This window comes from Syngnathus floridae, chromosome 20 (genome assembly GCF_059516105.1).
Source record: "Syngnathus floridae isolate MCC-2025c chromosome 20, RoL_Sflo_1.0, whole genome shotgun sequence".
NCBI classification, from domain to species: domain Eukaryota; kingdom Metazoa; phylum Chordata; class Actinopteri; order Syngnathiformes; family Syngnathidae; genus Syngnathus; species Syngnathus floridae.
In genome coordinates this window covers 358,374-377,500 of record NC_142432.1, presented here as the reverse complement: position 1 = coordinate 377,500, position 19,127 = coordinate 358,374, and the positions used below count along the sequence as shown (strand labels likewise).

Sequence of the window (19,127 nt, the reverse complement as noted above, 5' to 3'; positions counted from 1 at the left end):
AGTGAGTGAGTGAGTGAGATAGTGAGAGTGAGTGAGTTAGGGTTAGGGTTAGGGTTTAGGGTTAGGGTTTAGGGTTAGAGTGAGTGAGTGAGTGAGTGAGTGAGTGAGTGAGTGTGAGTGAGTGAGTTAGGGTGAGGGTTAGGGTTTAGGGTTAGTGTTTAGGGTTAGGGTTTGAGTGAGTGAGTGAGTGAGTGAGTGAGTGAGTGAGTGAGTGAGTGAGTGAGTTAGGGTTTAGGGTTAGGGTTTAGGGTTTGAGTGAGTGAGTGAGTGAGTGAGTTAGGGTTAGGGTTTGAGTGAGTGAGTGAGTGAGTGAGTGAGTTAGGGTTAGGGTTAGGGTTTGAGTGAGTGAGTGAGTGAGTGAGTTAGGGTTAGGGTTAGGGTTAGGGTTTGAGTGAGTGAGTGAGTGAGTGAGTGAGTGAGTTAGGGTTTAGGGTTAGGGTTTAGGGTTAGGGTTAGGGTTAGGGTTTGAGTGAGTGAGTGAGTGAGTGAGTGAGTTAGGGTTAGGGTTAGGGTTAGGGTTTGAGTGAGTGAGTGAGTGAGTGAGTGAGTTAGGGTTTAGGGTTAGGGTTTAGGGTTAGGGTTAGGGTTAGGGTTAGGGTTTGAGTGAGTGAGTGAGTGAGTGAGTTAGGGTTAGGGTTTAGGGTTAGGGTTAGGGTTTGAGTGAGTGAGTGAGTGAGATAGTGAGAGTGAGTGAGTTAGGGTTAGGGTTAGGGTTTAGGGTTAGAGTGAGTGAGTGAGTGAGTGAGTGTGAGTGAGTTAGGGTTAGGGTTTAGGGTTAGGGTTTAGGGTTAGGGTTTGAGTGAGTGAGAGTGTGCGTGAGTAAGGTTTAGGGTTAGTGATTAGAGTGAGTCGTTGAGTGTGAGTGAGTAGTTAGGGTTAGTGTTAGTAGTGAGTAGAATGAGTAGTTGAGTGCGTGAGTGAGTGAGTCACTCACTCACACTCAACGACTCACTCTAATCACTAACCCTAAACCTTACTCACTCACGCACACTCTCACTCACTCACTCATTCACTTAAACCCTAACCCTAAACCCTAACCCTAAGTCACTCACTCACACTCACTCACTCACTCACTCACTCACTCACTCACTCACTCACTCAATCACTCACTCAAACCCAAAACCCTAACCCTAAACCCTAACTCGCTCACTCACTCACTCACTCACTCACTCACTCACTCACTCACTCACTCACTCTAACCCCAAACCCTAACCCTAAACCCTAACCCCAACTCACTCACTCACTCTCACTATCTCACTCACTCACTCACTCAAACCCTAACCCTAAACCCTAACTCACTCACTCACTCACTGACTCACTCAAACCCTAACCCTAAACCCTAAACACTCACTCACTCACTCACTCACTCACTCACTCACTCACTCACTCACTCACTCACTCAAACCCTAACCCTAACCCTAACTCACTCACTCACTCACACTCACTCACTCACTCACTCAAACCCTAACCCTAAACCCTAACCCTAAACCCTAACCCTAACTCACTCACTCACTCACTCACTCACTCACTCACTCAAACCCTAACCCTAACCCTAAACCCTAACCCTAACCCTAAACCCTAACTCACTCACTCACACTCACTCACTCACTCACTCACTCACTCAAACCCTAACCCTAAACCCTAACCCTAACTGCCTCACTCACTCACTCACTCACTCACTCACTCACTCACTCACTCACTCACTCACTCACTCACTCACTCACTCACTCAAACCCTAACCCTAACTCACTCACTCACTTACTCACTCACTCAAACCCTAAACCCTAACCCTAACCCTAACCCTAAACCCTAACTCGCTCACTCACTAACTCACTCACTCACTCACTCACTCACTCACTCAAACCCTAACCCTAAACCCTAACCCTAAACCCTAACTCACTCACACTCACTCACTCACTCACTCTAACCCTAAACCCTAACCCTAAACCCTAACCCTAACCCTAACTCACTCACTCACTCACTCACACTCACTCACTCACTCACTCACTCACTCACTCAAACCCTAACCCTAAACCCTAACCCTAAACCCTAACCCTAAACCCTAACCCTAACTCACTCACTCTCACTATCTCACTCACTCACTCACTCAAACCCTAACCCTAAACCCTAACTCACTCACTCACTCACTGACTCACTCAAACCCTAACCCTAACCCTAAACCCTAACTCACTCACTCACACTCACTCACTCACTCAAACCCTAACCCTAACCCTAACTCACTCTCACTCACTCACTCACTCACTCACTCACTCACTCACTCACTCACTCACTCTAAGCCTAAACCCTAACCCTAACTCACTCACTCACTCTCACTATCTCACTCACACACTCACTCACTCCCTCAAACCCTAACCCTAAACCCTAACCCTAACTCACTCACTCACACTCACTCACTCCCTCACTCACTCAAACCCTAACCCTAAACCCTAACCCTAACTCACTCACTCACTCAAACCCTAACCCTAACTCACTCACTCACTCACTCACTCAGTCACTCAAAACCTAAACCCTAACCCTAAACCCTAACTCACTCACTCACTCTCACTATCTCACTCACACTCAAACCCTAACCATAAACCCTAACTCACTCACTCACTCACTGACTCACTCAAACCCTAACCCTAAACCCTAAACCCTAACTCACTCACTCACTCACTAACTCACTCACTCAAACCCTAACCCTAACCCTAACTCACTCACTCACACTCACTCACTCACTCAAACCCTAACCCTAAACCCTAACCCTAAACCCTAACCCTAACTCACTCACTCACTCACTCACTCACTCAAACCCTAACCCTAACCCTAAACCCTAAACCCTAACTCACTCACTCACTCACTCACTCACTCACTCACTCACTCACTCACTCACTCAAACCCTAAACCCTAACCCTAACTCCCTCACTCACTCTCACTATCTCACTCACTCACTCACTCACTCAAACCCTAACCCCTAACCCTAACTCACTCACTCACTCAAACCCTAACCCTAAACCCTAACCCTAAACCCTAACCCTAAACCCTAACTCACTCACTCAATCACTCTCACTCACTCACTCACTCACTCACTCACTCACTCACTCACTCACTCAAACCCTAACCCTAAACCCTAACCCTAACTCACTCACTAACTCACTCAAACCCTAACCCTAAACCCTAACTCACTCACTCACTCACACTCACTCACTCACTCACTCACTCACTCACTCACTCACTCACTCACTCACTCACACTCAACTACTCACTCACTCACTCACTCACTCACTCACTCACTCACTCACTCACTCAAACCCTAACATTCAACTACTCACTACTCACTACTAACCCTAACCCTAACTACTCACACTCAACTACTCACTCTACTCACTACTAACCCTAACCCTCACTCACTCACTCACTCACTCACTCACTCACTCACTCACTCACTCACTCACTCACTCACACTCAACTACTCACTCTACTCACTACTAACCCTAACTACTCACTTACTCACTCACTCACTCACTCACACTCAACCACTCACTCTACTCACTACTAACCCTAACCCTAACTACTAACTCACACTCAAGTACTTACTCTACCCACTACTAACCCTAACCCTAACCCTCACTCACTCACTCACTCACTCACTCACACTCAAGTACTCACTCTACTCACTACTAACCCTAACCCTCACTCACTCACTCACTCACTCACTCACTCACTCACTCACTCACTCAACTACTCACTCACACTCAACTACTCACTCTACTCACTACTAACCCTAACCCTCACTCACTCACTCACTCACTCACTCACTCACTCACTCACTCACTCACTCACTCACACTCAACTACTCACTCTACTCACTACTAAGCCTAACTACTCACTTACTCACTCACTCACTCACTCACTCACTCACTCACTCACACTCAACCACTCACCCTTCTCACTACTAACCCTAACCCTAACTACTAACTCACACTCAACTACTTACTCTACCCACTACTAACCCTAACCCTAACCCTCACTCACTCACTCACTCACTCACTCACTCACTCACTCACTCACACTCAAGTACTCACTCTACTCACTACTAACCCTAACCCTCACTCACTCACTCACTCACTCAACTACTCACTCACACTCAACTACTCACTCTACTCACTACTAACCCTAACCCTAACCTTCACTCACTCACTCACTCACTCACTCACTCACTCACTCACCCTAACCCTAATCTCAAACCTTAACCCTAACTCACTCACTCACACTCAACTACTCACTCACTCACTCACTCACTCACTCACTCACTCATTCATTCACTCTAACCCTAACCCTAACTCACTCACTCACTCACTCACTCACCCTAACCTCAAACCCTATCCCTAACTCACTCACTCACACTCAACTACTCACTCACTCACTCACTAACTCACTCATTCACTCACTCTAACACTAACCCTAACCCCAAACCCTAACTCAGTCACTCACTCACACTCACTCACTCTATCTAACCCTAACCCTCACACTCAACTACTCACTCACTCTAACTCTAAACCCTAACCCTAACTCACTCACTCACTCACTCACACCCACTCACTCACTCACTCACTCACTCACTCACTCACTGTTTTGATCTTCATTGCCCATTTATTGGTTTGTGTACATATCAATATTGACACAAGTTTTTGACATGTTTATTTGTCTGCCAGTAGTGTACACGGTTCATTTGAGCTGTTGTAGCTGCTTGTCCGTGAGACGTTCACGTGGCCTCATCGTCACTCGGGAAGCTAAAACACAAAAGTCGGTTTTATTGTACCTACGTATGTTGTCATCATTACATGTTTTTTACTAAAAAATTATGACAAGCTTTGTTGATTTGATTTGATTTGTCCTTCAGCAGCATGTTGGAAACCGAACTGACAAGCTCTACCAACCTTTCCACCTTGGTCGCGTGTGCGAACGCGCAGCTTGTTGACTTGAGTTTCAGCGATGTCGGCCCTCTCCTCCGCATCGTCCAGCTCGTGCTGCAGCTTCCTGAACTTGGACATGTTGTTGTTGGCCTGCTCCTCCTGAACACGGGAAAACACAGGAGGAACATTTGAGAACACGTTGGGAACATTCGAATTGTCTGTATCGAGAATATGGAGCCTACCTAGTGGTTTAAACTTTCAATTACTTACTTTTAAATGTTTTTCATTTAAAAGTCAGTCGCGGCATCGTCCAGGCGCATTCAAGGTGGTCCTGGCTTCGTCTCAGCGCATCCAAGGCGGTCCCGGCGTTGTCCAGGCGCATCCCAGGCAGTCCTGGCTTGGTCCAAGCACATCCAAGGCGGTCTTTGCTTCGTCCAGGCGCATTCGAAGCAGTCCTGGCTTCATCCAGGCACGTCCAAGGCAGCGTACCAAATTGCTCAGTGCAAAAAAAAAAAAAAACACCATTGCAGAAGACCTACCTGCAGTCGTGGATATGGTCTCCATCATGCTGCCTCATTTACATTCATAAGGAAATCATTTTATTTACTTTTGTTTTGTAGGATAAAATGTTTTAACTATTGTGCTCCTTACTTTGAATTGAATATTAATTATTGCTGTTATTTCATTTAATATTATGTTTGCTCATTATTTTATTGTATTTTCTCCAGCATAAAATGGCAGCTGGTCAAGAATGTTTAGAGTTTAAAAATTCACAATTTATTATCTAATTTCAGGCAAAGTGATGCACATTCAATCTGTTCTGTTACAGACACAAAAACAATGTTATAATAAAGTTATTCTTTACTGTAAGTTGACCTTTCTTTTTTATTTAGTTTTGTTTGCTTGAATCATTCAAGTTTAATGTTAATAAGGGTACAAGCGTGGGGGGCTCAAAATGTTTTTTTCTCCCTGGGGGGCATCAGGGAATTGATTGAGCAGCACTGATCTAAGCGCAGGCGCAGGGCAGGGTAGGGCAGGGCAAGGGTGGGCAGTTTCAACCAGATGCGGGCACATGACATAGCCTTAACAAAGACTTATGCTAGTTGCGTTAATCTGTCGAAGGTGTTTTCCACCATTGATGCGCTAGCATCAAGCTAACCAACCTTAGCGTTCATCACATTTTCTTCACATACTGTGTCAAATCTGTATTGGGTGGTTTACAGCCACCAAAATATTTGAGCCACTAAGCTTAAATCAGTTTTAGGTATACATAATATATTGTATGCTGCGAGTATTGTTATATTTTCTGCCTACAAGTGTTGCTGCAAAGTTTGTGTTCAAATATCAGTGTTATATTGCAGTTATAATGACCGCAACATTAATCTAGAATTGTTAGCATTATATGTTAGCATTAAGCTCAGACAAAACAAACATCCGGGAGATGCTAAAATACTTGTCGTACAGTGTGACTTTTGTAAATGAAATATAATGACTTAGCGTAGGCACATCCAAGGCAGTCCTGGCGAGGTCCAGAAGCATTCAAGGAGTATCTAAGGCAGTCCCGGCATCGTCCAGGCGCATCCGAGGCAGTCCCGGCATCATCCAGGCTCAACCAATGTTCAGGCGCATGCAAGGCGGTATCAGCATCGTCTAGGCACATCCAAGACAGTCCCGGCGTTTTCCAAGTGCATCCAAAGAAGTCAAAGCAGCGTCCAGGCGCACCCATAGCGATACCGACGTCGCCCAGGCGCATTCAAGGCAGTCCAAGCGTTGTCCAGGTGCATCCAAGGTGCATTTAGAACGGTTCCCAGGGTTGTCCAGAAGCTTCCAAGGCTGATTAAAAGTAAATCCAAGGCACATCCAAGGCACATCCAAGGCGGTCCCGACGGACCCTCCTCTCCAGCACCCCTGAATAGACCTCAACAAGGAGGCTGAGGAGTGTGATACCCCTGTAATTGGAACACACCCTCCGGTCCCCCTTCTTAAAGAGGGGAACCACCACCCCAGTCTGCCAATCCAGAGGCACTGTCCTCGATGTCCACGCAACGTTGTAGAGGCGTGTCAGCCATGACAGCCCCACAACATCCAGAGCCTTTAAGAACTCCGGGCGGATCTCATCCACCCCCGGGGCGTTGCCACCGAGGAGTTTTTTAACTACCTCAGTGACTTCGACCCCAGAGATTGGAGAATCCGCCTCAGAGTCTCCAGGCCCTGCTTCCTCAATGGAAGGCGTGTAGGTGGAATTGAGGAGGTCTTCGAAATATTCTCCCCACCGACTCACGAAGTCCCGGGTCGAGGTCAGCAGCACGCCATCCCCACTGTAAACAGTGTTGACGTTGCACTGCTTCCCCCTCCTGAGACGCCGGATGGTGGACCAGAATTTCCTCGAAGCCATCCGAGAGTCATTCTCCATGGCCTCACCAAATGCATCCAAGGTGCATCAAAAGCGCATCAGAGGCGGTCCCGGCCAAGTCCAGGTGCATCCAAGGAGGTCCCGGCGTCTTCCAGGCCCATCCAAGGCAGTCCCAGCGTCTTCCAGACGCATCCAAGGCGATCTCTGGGTTGTCCAGGCGCACACTAGGCAGTCCCGTCGTCGTCCATGCGCATCCAAAGCGGCTTCGACGTTTCGACATCCAAGGCGGTCCCAGCGTCATCCAGGCGCATCTAAGGTGGTCCTGGCGTTGTCCGGGTCAATTCAAGGGAGTCCCAGCGTCATCCAGGCACATCCAAAGCAGTACCAATGTCGTCCAGGCGCTTCCAAGGTGCATCCAAGGCTCATCCAAGGCAGTCCCGGCTTCATCCAGGCGCATCCGAGGCGGTCCCGGAGTCGTTCAAGTGCACTCACGGCAGTCCTGGCGTCATCCAGGAGCATCCAAGGCTTATCCTAGGCAATCCCGGCGTTGTCCAGGAGCATCCACGATGGTTCCAGCTTTGTCCAAGCGCTTCCAAGGTACATCCAAGGTGGTCGCGGCGTCATCCAGGCTCATCCAAGGCAGTCCCTGAGTCATCCAGCCTCATCCAAGGTGATTCCGGCATCGTCCAGGCTCATTCCAAGGCGGTCCCAGCGCCGATCAGGCGCATCCAAAGTGCATCCGAGGTGGTCCCGGTGTCGTCTAGGCGCAACAAAGGCAGTCCCTGCGTCGTCCAGGAGCATCCAAGGCAGTCTTGCCATAATCCAGGCGCATCCATGACGCATCCGAGGCACATCCTAGGCGGTCCTGGCGTCGTCCAGGCGCAACCAAGGCACATCCAAAGAAGTCCCGGCGTCGTCCAGGGGCATCCAAGGTGCATCCTTGACAGGCACATCAAAAGCACATCCAAGACGGTCCCAGCAACGTCCAGACACATCCAAGGCGGTCCTGGTGTCGTACAGGCGCATCAGAGGCGCATCAGAGGCGCATCCGAGGCGCATCCAAGCAGTATCCAAGGCAGTCCCGGCGCTGTCCAGGCGCATACAAGACGCATTCAAGGCAGTCCCAGCGTTTTTCAGGTGCATCCTAGGCGGTCCTGGCGTTGTCCAGGCGCAACCAAGGCACATCCTAAGAAGTCCCGGCGTCGTCCAGGCGCATCCAAGGCAGTCCCGGTGTCTTCCAGATTCATCCGAAGCATGTCCAAGGCGTTACCCGCAGCCGAGCCGCAGCCAAGCCGCAGCCCAGCCGCAGCCCAGCCGCAGCCCAGCCGCAGCCCAGCCGCAGCCGAGCCGCAGCCGAGCCGCAGCCGAGCCGCAGCCGAGCCGCAGCCGAGCCGCAGCCGAGCCGCAGCCAAGGCAGTCCCTGCATCATCCAGGCGCATCCAAGGCACATCTAAGGGAGTCCCGGCTTCGTCCAGGGGCATCCAAGGTGCATCCTTAACAGTCCCGTAGTCGTCCAGCCTCATCCAAGGGAGTCCTGGGGTCGTCAGGGCGCATCCAAGCCACATCCAAGACGATGTCGGCGTCGTTCAGGCACATTCAAGGCGGTCCTGGTGTCGCACAGGCGCATCAAACGCGCATCAAAGGCAGTCCCAGCATCGTCTACGCGCATCCAAGGTGGTCCCAATGTCGTCCAGGCGCCACAAAGGCGGTCCCAGGATCGTCCAGGCGCATACAAGGCGGTCCAGGCGTTGTCCAGGCACATCCAAGGCGTTCCAGAGGTCACTAGACGCATCCAAGGCAATCCCAGCATCGTCTAGGCACATCCAAGACTGTCTTAGCGCCGATCAGGCGCATCCAAAGTCCATCCGAGGTGGTCCCGGTGTCGTCTAGGCGCAACAAAGGCAGTACCTGCGTCGTCCAGGAGCATCCAAGGCAGTCTTGCCATAATCCAGGCGCATCCATGACGCATCCGAGGCACATCCTAGGCGGTCCTGGCGTCGTCCAGGCGCAACCAAGGCACATCCAAAGAAGTCCCGGCGTCGTCCAGGGGCATCCAAGGTGCATCCTTGACAGGCACATCAAAAGCACATCCAAGACGGTCCCAGCAACGTCCAGACACATCCAAGGCGGTCCTGGTGTCGTACAGGCGCATCAGAGGCGCATCAGAGGCGCATCCGAGGCGCATCCAAGCAGCATCCAAGGCAGTCCCAGCGTTGTCCAGGCGCATACAAGACGCATTCAAGGCAGTCCCGGCGTTTTTCAGGTGAATCCTAGGCGGTCATGGCGTCGTTTAGGCGCAACCAAGGCACATCCAAAGAAGTCCCGGCGTCGTCTAGGCGCAACAAAGGCAGTCCCTGCGTCGTCCAGGAGCATCAAAGGCAGTCTTGCCATAATCCAGGCGCATCCATGACGCATCCGAGGCACATCCTAGGCGGTCCTGGCGTCGTCCAGGCGCAACCAAGGCACATCCAAAGAAGTCCCGGCGTCGTCCAGGGGCATCCAAGGTGCATCCTTGACAGGCACATCAAAAGCACATCCAAGACGGTCCCAGCAACGTCCAGACACATCCAAGGCGGTCCTGGTGTCGTACAGGCGCATCAGAGGCGCATCAGAGGTGCATCCGAGGCGCATCCAAGCAGCATCCAAGGCAGTCCCGGCGTTGTCCAGGCGCATACAAGACGCATTCAAGGCAGTCCCGGCGTTTTTCAGGTGAATCCTAGGCGGTCCTGGCGTCGTTTAGGCGCAACCAAGGCACATCCAAAGAAGTCCCGGCGTCGTCCAGGCGCATCCAAGGCAGTCCCGGTGTCTTCCAGATTCATCCGAAGCATGTCCAAGGCGTTATCCGCAGCCGAGCCGCAGCCAAGCCGCAGCCGAGCCGCAGCCCAGCCGCAGCCCAGCCGCAGCCCAGCCGCAGCCGAGCCGCAGCCGAGCCGCAGCCGAGCCGCAGCCGAGCCGCAGCCGAGCCGCAGCCAAGGCAGTCCCTGCATCATCCAGGCGCATCCAAGGCACATCTAAGGGAGTCCCGGCTTTGTCCAGGGGCATCCAAGGTGCATCCTTAACAGTCCCGTAGTCGTCCAGCCTCATCCAAGGGAGTCCTGGGGTCGTCCGGGCGCATCCAAGCCACATCCAAGACGATGTCGGCGTCGTTCAGGCACATTCAAGGCGGTCTTGGTGTCGCACAGGCGCATCAAACGCGCATCAAAGGCAGTCCCAGCATCGTCTACGCGCATCCAAGGTGGTCCCAATGTCGTCCAGGCGCCACAAAGGCGGTCCCAGGATCGTCCAGGCGCATACAAGGCGGTCCAGGCGTTGTCCAGGCACATCCAAGGCGTTCCAGAGGTCACTAGACGCATCCAAGGCAATCCCAGCATCGTCCAGGCACATCCAAGACTGTCCCAGCGCCGATCAGGCGCATCCAAAGTGCATCCGAGGTGGTCCCGGTGTCGTCTAGGCGCAACAAAGGCAGTCCCTGCGTCGTCCAGGAGCATCCAAGGCAGTCTTGCCATAATCCAGGCGCATCCATGACGCATCCGAGGCACATCCTAGGCGGTCCTGGCGTCGTCCAGGCGCAACCAAGGCACATCCAAAGAAGTCCTGGCGTCGTCCAGGGGCATCCAAGGTGCATCCTTGACAGGCACATCAAAAGCACATCCAAGACGGTCCCAGCAACGTCCAGACACATCCAAGGTGGTCCTGGTGTCGTACAGGCGCATCAGAGGCGCATCAGAGGCGCATCCGAGGCGCATCCAAGCAGCATCCAAGGCAGTCCCGGCGTTGTCCAGGCGCATACAAGACGCATTCAAGGCAGTCCCGGCGTTTTTCAGGTGAATCCTAGGCGGTCCTGGCGTCGTTTAGGCGCAACCAAGGCACATCCAAAGAAGTCCCGGCGTCGTCCAGGCGCATCCAAGGCAGTCCCGGTGTCTTCCAGGTTCATCCGAAACATGTCCAAGGCGTAACCCGCAGCCGAGCCGCAGCCGAGCCGCAGCCCAGCCGCAGCAAAGCCGCAGCCCAGCCGCAGCCGAGCCGCAGCCCAGCCGCAGCCGAGCCGCAGCCGAGCCGCAGCCGAGCCGCAGCCGAGCCGCAGCCGAACCGCAGCCAAGGCAGTCCCTGCATCATCCAGGCACATCCAAGGCTCATCTAAGGCAGTCCCTGCATCATCCAGGCGCATCCAAGGCACATCTAAGGGAGTCCCGGCTTCGTCCAGGTGCATACAAGTAGGTCACGGCGTGATCCAGACGCATCCAAGGCAGTCCCGGCTTTGTCCAGGCGCATCCAAGGTGATACCGGCGTCTTTCAGGTCTATCCAAGACGGTCGCGGCGTCATCCAGGCTCATCCAAGGCAGTCCCTGAGTCATCCAACCTCATCCAAGGAGATCCCGGCGTCGTCCAGGCTCATTCCAAGGCGGTCCAGGCGTTGTCCGGGCGCATTCAAGCCACATCCAAGACGATGTCGGCGTCGTTCAGGCACATTCAAGGCGGTCCTGGTGTCGCACAGGCGCATCAAACGCGCATCAGAGGCAGTCCCAGCATCGTCTACGCGCATCCAAGGTGGTCCCAATGTCGTCCAGGCGCCACAAAGGCGGTCCCGGGATCGTCCAGGCGCATACAAGGCGGTCCAGGCGTTGTCCAGGCACATCCAAGGCGTTCCAGAGGTCACTAGACGCATCCAAGGCAATCCCAGCATCGTCCAGGCACATCCAAGACTGTCTTAGCGCCGATCAGGCGCATCCAAAGTGCATCCGAGGTGGTCCCGGTGTCGTCTAGGCGCAACAAAGGCAGTCCCTGCGTCGTCCAGGAGCATCCAAGGCAGTCTTGCCATAATCCAGGCGCATCCATGACGCATCCGAGGCACATCCTAGGCGGTCCTGGCGTCGTCCAGGCGCAACCAAGGCACATCCAAAGAAGTCCCGGCGTCGTCCAGGGGCATCCAAGGTGCATCCTTGACAGGCACATCAAAAGCACATCCAAGACGGTCCCAGCAACGTCCAGACACATCCAAGGCGGTCCTGGTGTCGTACAGGCGCATCAGAGGCGCATCAGAGGCGCATCCGAGGCGCATCCAAGCAGCATCCAAGGCAGTCCCGGCGTTGTCCAGGCGCATACAAGACGCATTCAAGGCAGTCCCGGCGTTTTTCAGGTGAATCCTAGGCAGTCATGGCGTCGTTTAGGCGCAACCAAGGCACATCCAAAGAAGTCCCGGCGTCGTCTAGGCGCAACAAAGGCAGTCCCTGCGTCGTCCAGGAGCATCAAAGGCAGTCTTGCCATAATCCAGGCGCATCCATGACGCATCCGAGGCACATCCTAGGCGGTCCTGGCGTCGTCCAGGCGCAACCAAGGCACATCCAAAGAAGTCCCGGCGTCGTCCAGGGGCATCCAAGGTGCATCCTTGACAGGCACATCAAAAGCACATCCAAGACGGTCCCAGCAACGTCCAGACACATCCAAGGTGGTCCTGGTGTCGTACAGGCGCATCAGAGGCGCATCAGAGGCGCATCCGAGGCGCATCCAAGCAGCATCCAAGGCAGTCCCGGCGTTGTCCAGGCGCATACAAGACGCATTCAAGGCAGTCCCGGCGTTTTTCAGGTGAATCCTAGGCGGTCCTGGCGTCGTTTAGGCGCAACCAAGGCACATCCAAAGAAGTCCCGGCGTCGTCCAGGGGCATCCAAGGTGCATCCTTGACAGGCACATCAAAAGCACATCCAAGACGGTCCCAGCAACGTCCAGACACATCCAAGGCGGTCCTGGTGTCGTACAGGCGCATCAGAGGCGCATCAGAGGTGCATCCGAGGCGCATCCAAGCAGCATCCAAGGCAGTCCCGGCGTTGTCCAGGCGCATACAAGACGCATTCAAGGCAGTCCCGGCGTTTTTCAGGTGAATCCTAGGCGGTCCTGGCGTCGTTTAGGCGCAACCAAGGCACATCCAAAGAAGTCCCGGCGTCGTCCAGGCGCATCCAAGGCAGTCCCGGTGTCTTCCAGATTCATCCGAAGCATGTCCAAGGCGTTACCCGCAGCCGAGCCGCAGCCAAGCCGCAGCCGAGCCGCAGCCCAGCCGCAGCCCAGCCGCAGCCCAGCCGCAGCCCAGCCGCAGCCGAGCCGCAGCCGAGCCGCAGCCGAGCCGCAGCCGAGCCGCAGCCAAGGCAGTCCCTGCATCATCCAGGCGCATCCAAGGCACATCTAAGGGAGTCCCGGCTTCGTCCAGGGGCATCCAAGGTGCATCCTTAACAGTCCCGTAGTCGTCCAGCCTCATCCAAGGGAGTCCTGGGGTCGTCCGGGCGCATCCAAGCCACATCCAAGACGATGTTGGCGTCGTTCAGGCACATTCAAGGCGGTCCTGGTGTCGCGCAGGCGCATCAAACGCGCATCAAAGGCAGTCCCAGCATCGTCTACGCGCATCCAAGGTGGTCCCAATGTCGTCCAGGCGCCACAAAGGCGGTCCCAGGATCATCCAGGCGCATACAAGGCGGTCCAGGCGTTGTCCAGGCACATCCAAGGCGTTCCAGAGGTCACTAGACGCATCCAAGGCAATCCCAGCATCGTCCAGGCACATCCAAGACTGTCCCAGCGCCGATCAGGCGCATCCAAAGTGCATCCGAGGTGGTCCCGGTGTCGTCTAGGCGCAACAAAGGCAGTCCCTGCGTCGTCCAGGAGCATCCAAGGCAGTCTTGCCATAATCCAGGCGCATCCATGACGCATCCGAGGCACATCCTAGGCGGTCCTGGCGTCGTCCAGGCGCAACCAAGGCACATCCAAAGAAGTCCCGGCGTCGTCCAGGGGCATCCAAGGTGCATCCTTGACAGGCACATCAAAAGCACATCCAAGACGGTCCCAGCAACGTCCAGACACATCCAAGGCGGTCCTGGTGTCGTACAGGCGCATCAGAGGCGCATCCGAGGCGCATCCAAGCAGCATCCAAGGCAGTCCCGGCGTTGTCCAGGCGCATACAAGACGCATTCAAGGCAGTCCCGGCGTTTTTCAGGTGAATCCTAGGCGGTCCTGGCGTCGTATAGGCGCAACCAAGGCACATCCAAAGAAGTCCCGGCGTCGTCCAGGGGCATCCAAGGTGCATCCTTGACAGGCACATCAAAAGCACATCCAAGACGGTCCCAGCAACGTCCAGACACATCCAAGGCGGTCCTGGTGTCGTACAGGCGCATCAGAGGCGCATCAGAGGTGCATCCGAGGCGCATCCAAGCAGCATCCAAGGCAGTCCCGGTGTTGTCCAGGCGCATACAAGACGCATTCAAGGCAGTCCCGGCGTTTTTCAGGTGAATCCTAGGCGGTCCTGGCGTCGTTTAGGCGCAACCAAGGCACATCCAAAGAAGTCCCGGCGTCGTCCAGGCGCATCCAAGGCGGTCCCGGTGTCTTCCAGATTTATCCGAAGCATGTCCAAGGCGTTACCCGCAGCCGAGCCGCAGCCAAGCCGCAGCCGAGCCGCAGCCCAGCCGCAGCCCAGCCGCAGCCCAGCCGCAGCCGAACCGCAGCCGAGCCGCAGCCGAGCCGCAGCCGAGCCGCAGCCGAGCCGCAGCCGAGCCGCAGCCGAGCCGCAGCCAAGGCAGTCCCTGCATCATCCAGGCGCATCCAAGGCACACCTAAGGGAGTCCCGGCTTCGTCCAGGGGCATCCAAGGTGCATCCTTAACAGTCCCGTAGTCGTCCAGCCTCATCCAAGGGAGTCCTGGGGTCGTCCGGGCGCATCCAAGCCACATCCAAGACGATGTCGGCGTCGTTCAGGCACATTCAAGGCGGTCCTGGTGTCGCACAGGCGCATCAAACGCGCATCAAAGGCAGTCCCAGCATCGTCTACGCGCATCCAAGGTGGTCCCAATGTCGTCCAGGCGCCACAAAGGCGGTCCCAGGATCGTCCAGGCGCATACAAGGCGGTCCAGGCGTTGTCCAGGCACATCCAAGGTTTTCCAGAGGTCACTAGACGCATCCAAGGCAATCCCAGCATCGTCCAGGCACATCCAAGACTGTCCCAGCGCCGGTCAGGCGCATCCAAAGTCCATCCGAGGTGGTCCCGGTGTCGTCTAGGCGCAACAAAGGCAGTCCCTGCGTCGTCCAGGAGCATCCAAGGCAGTCTTGCCATAATCCAGGCGCATCCATGACGCATCCGAGGCACATCCTAGGCGGTCCTGGCGTCGTCCAGGCGCAACCAAGGCACATCCAAAGAAGTCCCGGCGTCGTCCAGGGGCATCCAAGGTGCATCCTTGACAGGCACATCAAAAGCACATCCAAGACGGTCCCAGCAACGTCCAGACACATCCAAGGCGGTCCTGGTGTCGTACAGGCGCATCAGAGGTGCATCCGAGGCGCATCCAAGCAGCATCCAAGGCAGTCCCGGTGTTGTCCAGGCGCATACAAGACGCATTCAAGGCAGTCCCGGCGTTTTTCAGGTGAATCCTAGGCGGTCCTGGCGTCGTTTAGGCGCAACCAATGCACATCCAAAGAAGTCCCGGCGTCGTCCAGGCGCATCCAAGGCGGTCCCGGTGTCTTCCAGATTTATCCGAAGCGTGTCCAAGGCGTTACCCGCAGCCGAGCCGCAGCCAAGCCGCAGCCGAGCCGCAGCCCAGCCGCAGCCGAGCCGCAGCCGAGCCGCAGCCGAGCCGCAGCCGAGCCGCAGCCGAGCCGCAGCCGAGCCGCAGCCGAGCCGCAGCCGAGCCGCAGCCGAGCCGCAGCCAAGGCAGTCCCTGCATCATCCAGGCGCATCCAAGGCACATCTAAGGGAGTCCCGGCTTTGTCCAGGGGCATCCAAGGTGCATCCTTAACAGTCCCGTAGTCGTCCAGCCTCATCCAAGGGAGTCCTGGGGTCGTCCGGGCGCATCCAAGCCACATCCAAGACGATGTCGGCGTCGTTCAGGCACATTCAAGGCGGTCCTGGTGTCGCACAGGCGCATCAAACGCGCATCAAAGGCAGTCCCAGCATCGTCTACGCGCATCCAAGGTGGTCCCAATGTCGTCCAGGCGCCACAAAGGCGGTCCCAGGATCGTCCAGGCGCATACAAGGCGGTCCAGGCGTTGTCCAGGCACATCGAAGGCGTTCCAGAGGTCACTAGACTCATCCAAGGCAATCCCAGCATCGTCCAGGCACATCCAAGACTGTCCCAGCGCCGATCAGGCGCATCCAAAGTGCATCCGAGGTGGTCCCGGTGTCGTCTAGGCGCAACAAAGGCAGTCCCTGCGTCGTCCAGGAGCATCCAAGGCAGTCTTGCCATAATCCAGGCGCATCCATGACGCATCCGAGGCACATCCTAGGCGGTCCTGGCGTCGTCCAGGCGCAACCAAGGCACATCCAAAGAAGTCCTGGCGTCGTCCAGGGGCATCCAAGGTGCATCCTTGACAGGCACATCAAAAGCACATCCAAGACGGTCCCAGCAACGTCCAGACACATCCAAGGTGGTCCTGGTGTCGTACAGGCGCATCAGAGGCGCATCAGAGGCGCATCCGAGGCGCATCCAAGCAGCATCCAAGGCAGTCCCGGCGTTGTCCAGGCGCATACAAGACGCATTCAAGGCAGTCCCGGCGTTTTTCAGGTGAATCCTAGGCGGTCCTGGCGTCGTTTAGGCGCAACCAAGGCACATCCAAAGAAGTCCCGGCGTCGTCCAGGCGCATCCAAGGCAGTCCCGGTGTCTTCCAGGTTCATCCGAAACATGTCCAAGGCGTAACCCGCAGCCGAGCCGCAGCCGAGCCGCAGCCCAGCCGCAGCAAAGCCGCAGCCCAGCCGCAGCCGAGCCGCAGCCCAGCCGCAGCCGAGCCGCAGCCGAGCCGCAGCCGAGCCGCAGCCGAGCCGCAGCCAAGGCAGTCCCTGCATCATCCAGGCGCATCCATTGCTCATCTAAGGCAGTCCCTGCATCATCCAGGCGCATCCAAGGCACATCTAAGGGAGTCCCGGCTTCGTCCAGGTGCATACAAGTAGGTCACGGCGTTATCCAGACGCATCCAAGGCAGTCCCGGCTTTGTCCAGGCGCATCCAAGGTGATACCGGCGTCTTTCAGGCCTATCCAAGGCGGTCGCGGCGTCATCCAGGCTCATTCAAGGCAGTCCCTGAGTCATCCAACCTCATCCAAGGAGATCCCGGCGTCGTCCAGGCTCATTCCAAGGCGGTCCAGGCGTCGTCCGGGCGCATCCAAGCCACATCCAAGACGATGTCGGCGTCGTTCAGGCACATTCAAGGCGGTCCTGGTGTCGCACAGGCGCATCAAACGCGCATCAAAGGCAGTCCCAGCATCGTCTACGCGCATCCAAGGTGGTCCCAATGTCGTCCAGGCGCCACAAAGGCGGTCCCAGGATCGTCCAGGCGCATACTAGGCGGTCCAGGCGTTGTCCAGGCACATCCAAGGCGTTCCAGAGGTCACTAGACGCATCCAAGGCAATCCTAGCATCGTCCAGGCACATCCAAGACTGTCCCAGCGCCGATCAGGCGCATCCAAAGTGCATCCGAGGTGGTCCCGGTGTCGTCTAGGCGCAACAAAGGCAGTCCCTGCGTCGTCCAGGAGCATCCAAGGCAGTCTTGCCATAATCCAGGCGCATCCACGACGCATCCGAGGCACATCCTAGGCGGTCCTGGCGTCGTCCAGGCGCAACCAAGGCACATCCAAAGAAGTCCCGGCGTCGTCCAGGGGCATCCAAGGTGCATCCTTGACAGGCACATCAAAAGCACATCCAAGACGGTCCCAGCAACGTCCAGACACATCCAAGGCGGTCCTGGTGTCGTACAGGCGCATCAGAGGCGCATCAGAGGCGCATCAGAGGCGCATCCGAGGCGCATCCAAGGCAGTCCCGGCGTTGTCCAGGCGCATACAAGACGCATTCAAGGCAGTCCCGGCGTTTTTCAGGTGAATCCTAGGCGGTCCTGGCGTCGTTTAGGCGCAACCAAGGCACATCCAAAGAAGTCCCGGCGTCGTCCAGGGGCATCCAAGGTGCATCCTTGACAGGCACATTAAAAGCACATCCAAGACGGTCCCAGCAACGTCCAGACACATCCAAGGCGGTCCTGGTGTCGTACAGGCGCATCAGAGGCGCATCAGAGGTGCATCCGAGGCGCATCCAAGCAGCATCCAAGGCAGTCCCGGCGTTGTCCAGGCGCATACAAGACGCATTCAAGGCAGTCCGGGCGTTTTTCAGGTAAATCCTAGGCGGTCCTGGCGTCGTTTAGGCGCAACCAAGGCACATCCAAAGAAGTCCCGGCGTCGTCCAGGCGCATCCAAGGCAGTCCCGGTGTCTTCCAGATTCATCCGAAGCATGTCCAAGGCGTTACCCGCAGCCGAGCCGCAGCCAAGCCGCAGCCGAGCCGCAGCCCAGCCACAGCCCAGCCGCAGCCCAGCCGCAGCCGAGCCGCAGCCGAGCCGCAGCCGAGCCGCAGCCGAGCCGCAGCCGAGCCGCAGCCAAGGCAGTCTCTGCATCATCCAGGCGCATCCAAGGCACATCTAAGGGAGTCCCGGCTTCGTCCAGGGGCATCCAAGGTGCATCCTTAACAGTCCCGTAGTCGTCCAGCCTCATCCAAGGGAGTCCTGGGGTCGTCCGGGCGCATCCAAGCCACATCCAAGACGATGTCGGCGTCGTTCAGGCACATTCAAGGCGGTCCTGGTGTCGCACAGGCGCATCAAACGCGCATCAAAGGCAGTCCCAGCATCGTCTACGCGCATCCAAGGTGGTCCCAATGTCGTCCAGGCGCCACAAAGGCGGTCCCAGGATCGTCCAGGCGCATACAAGGCGGTCCAGGCGTTGTCCAGGCACATCGAAGGCGTTCCAGAGGTCACTAGACTCATCCAAGGCAATCCCAGCATCGTCCAGGCACATCCAAGACTGTCCCAGCGCCGATCAGGCGCATCCAAAGTGCATCCGAGGTGGTCCCGGTGTCGTC

At 56.0% G+C, this 19,127-nt stretch overlaps 1 protein-coding gene across 1 annotated transcript in view; it reads right to left on the bottom strand.

The window, feature by feature from the left end:
* Nucleotides 1-4,641: 4,641 nt before the first annotated feature.
* Nucleotides 4,642-19,127, bottom strand: part of LOC148380584 (uncharacterized) — a 72,499-nt gene continuing 58,013 nt past the window's right edge. Inside the window, exons 11-13 of the mRNA XM_088363754.1 lie at nucleotides 5,159-5,412; nucleotides 4,941-5,075; nucleotides 4,642-4,793 (exon numbers count right to left, since the gene is read on the bottom strand). The gene's annotated coding sequence lies outside the window, so the exon portion shown is untranslated. The remainder of the gene's footprint in view (nucleotides 4,794-4,940; nucleotides 5,076-5,158; nucleotides 5,413-19,127) is intronic.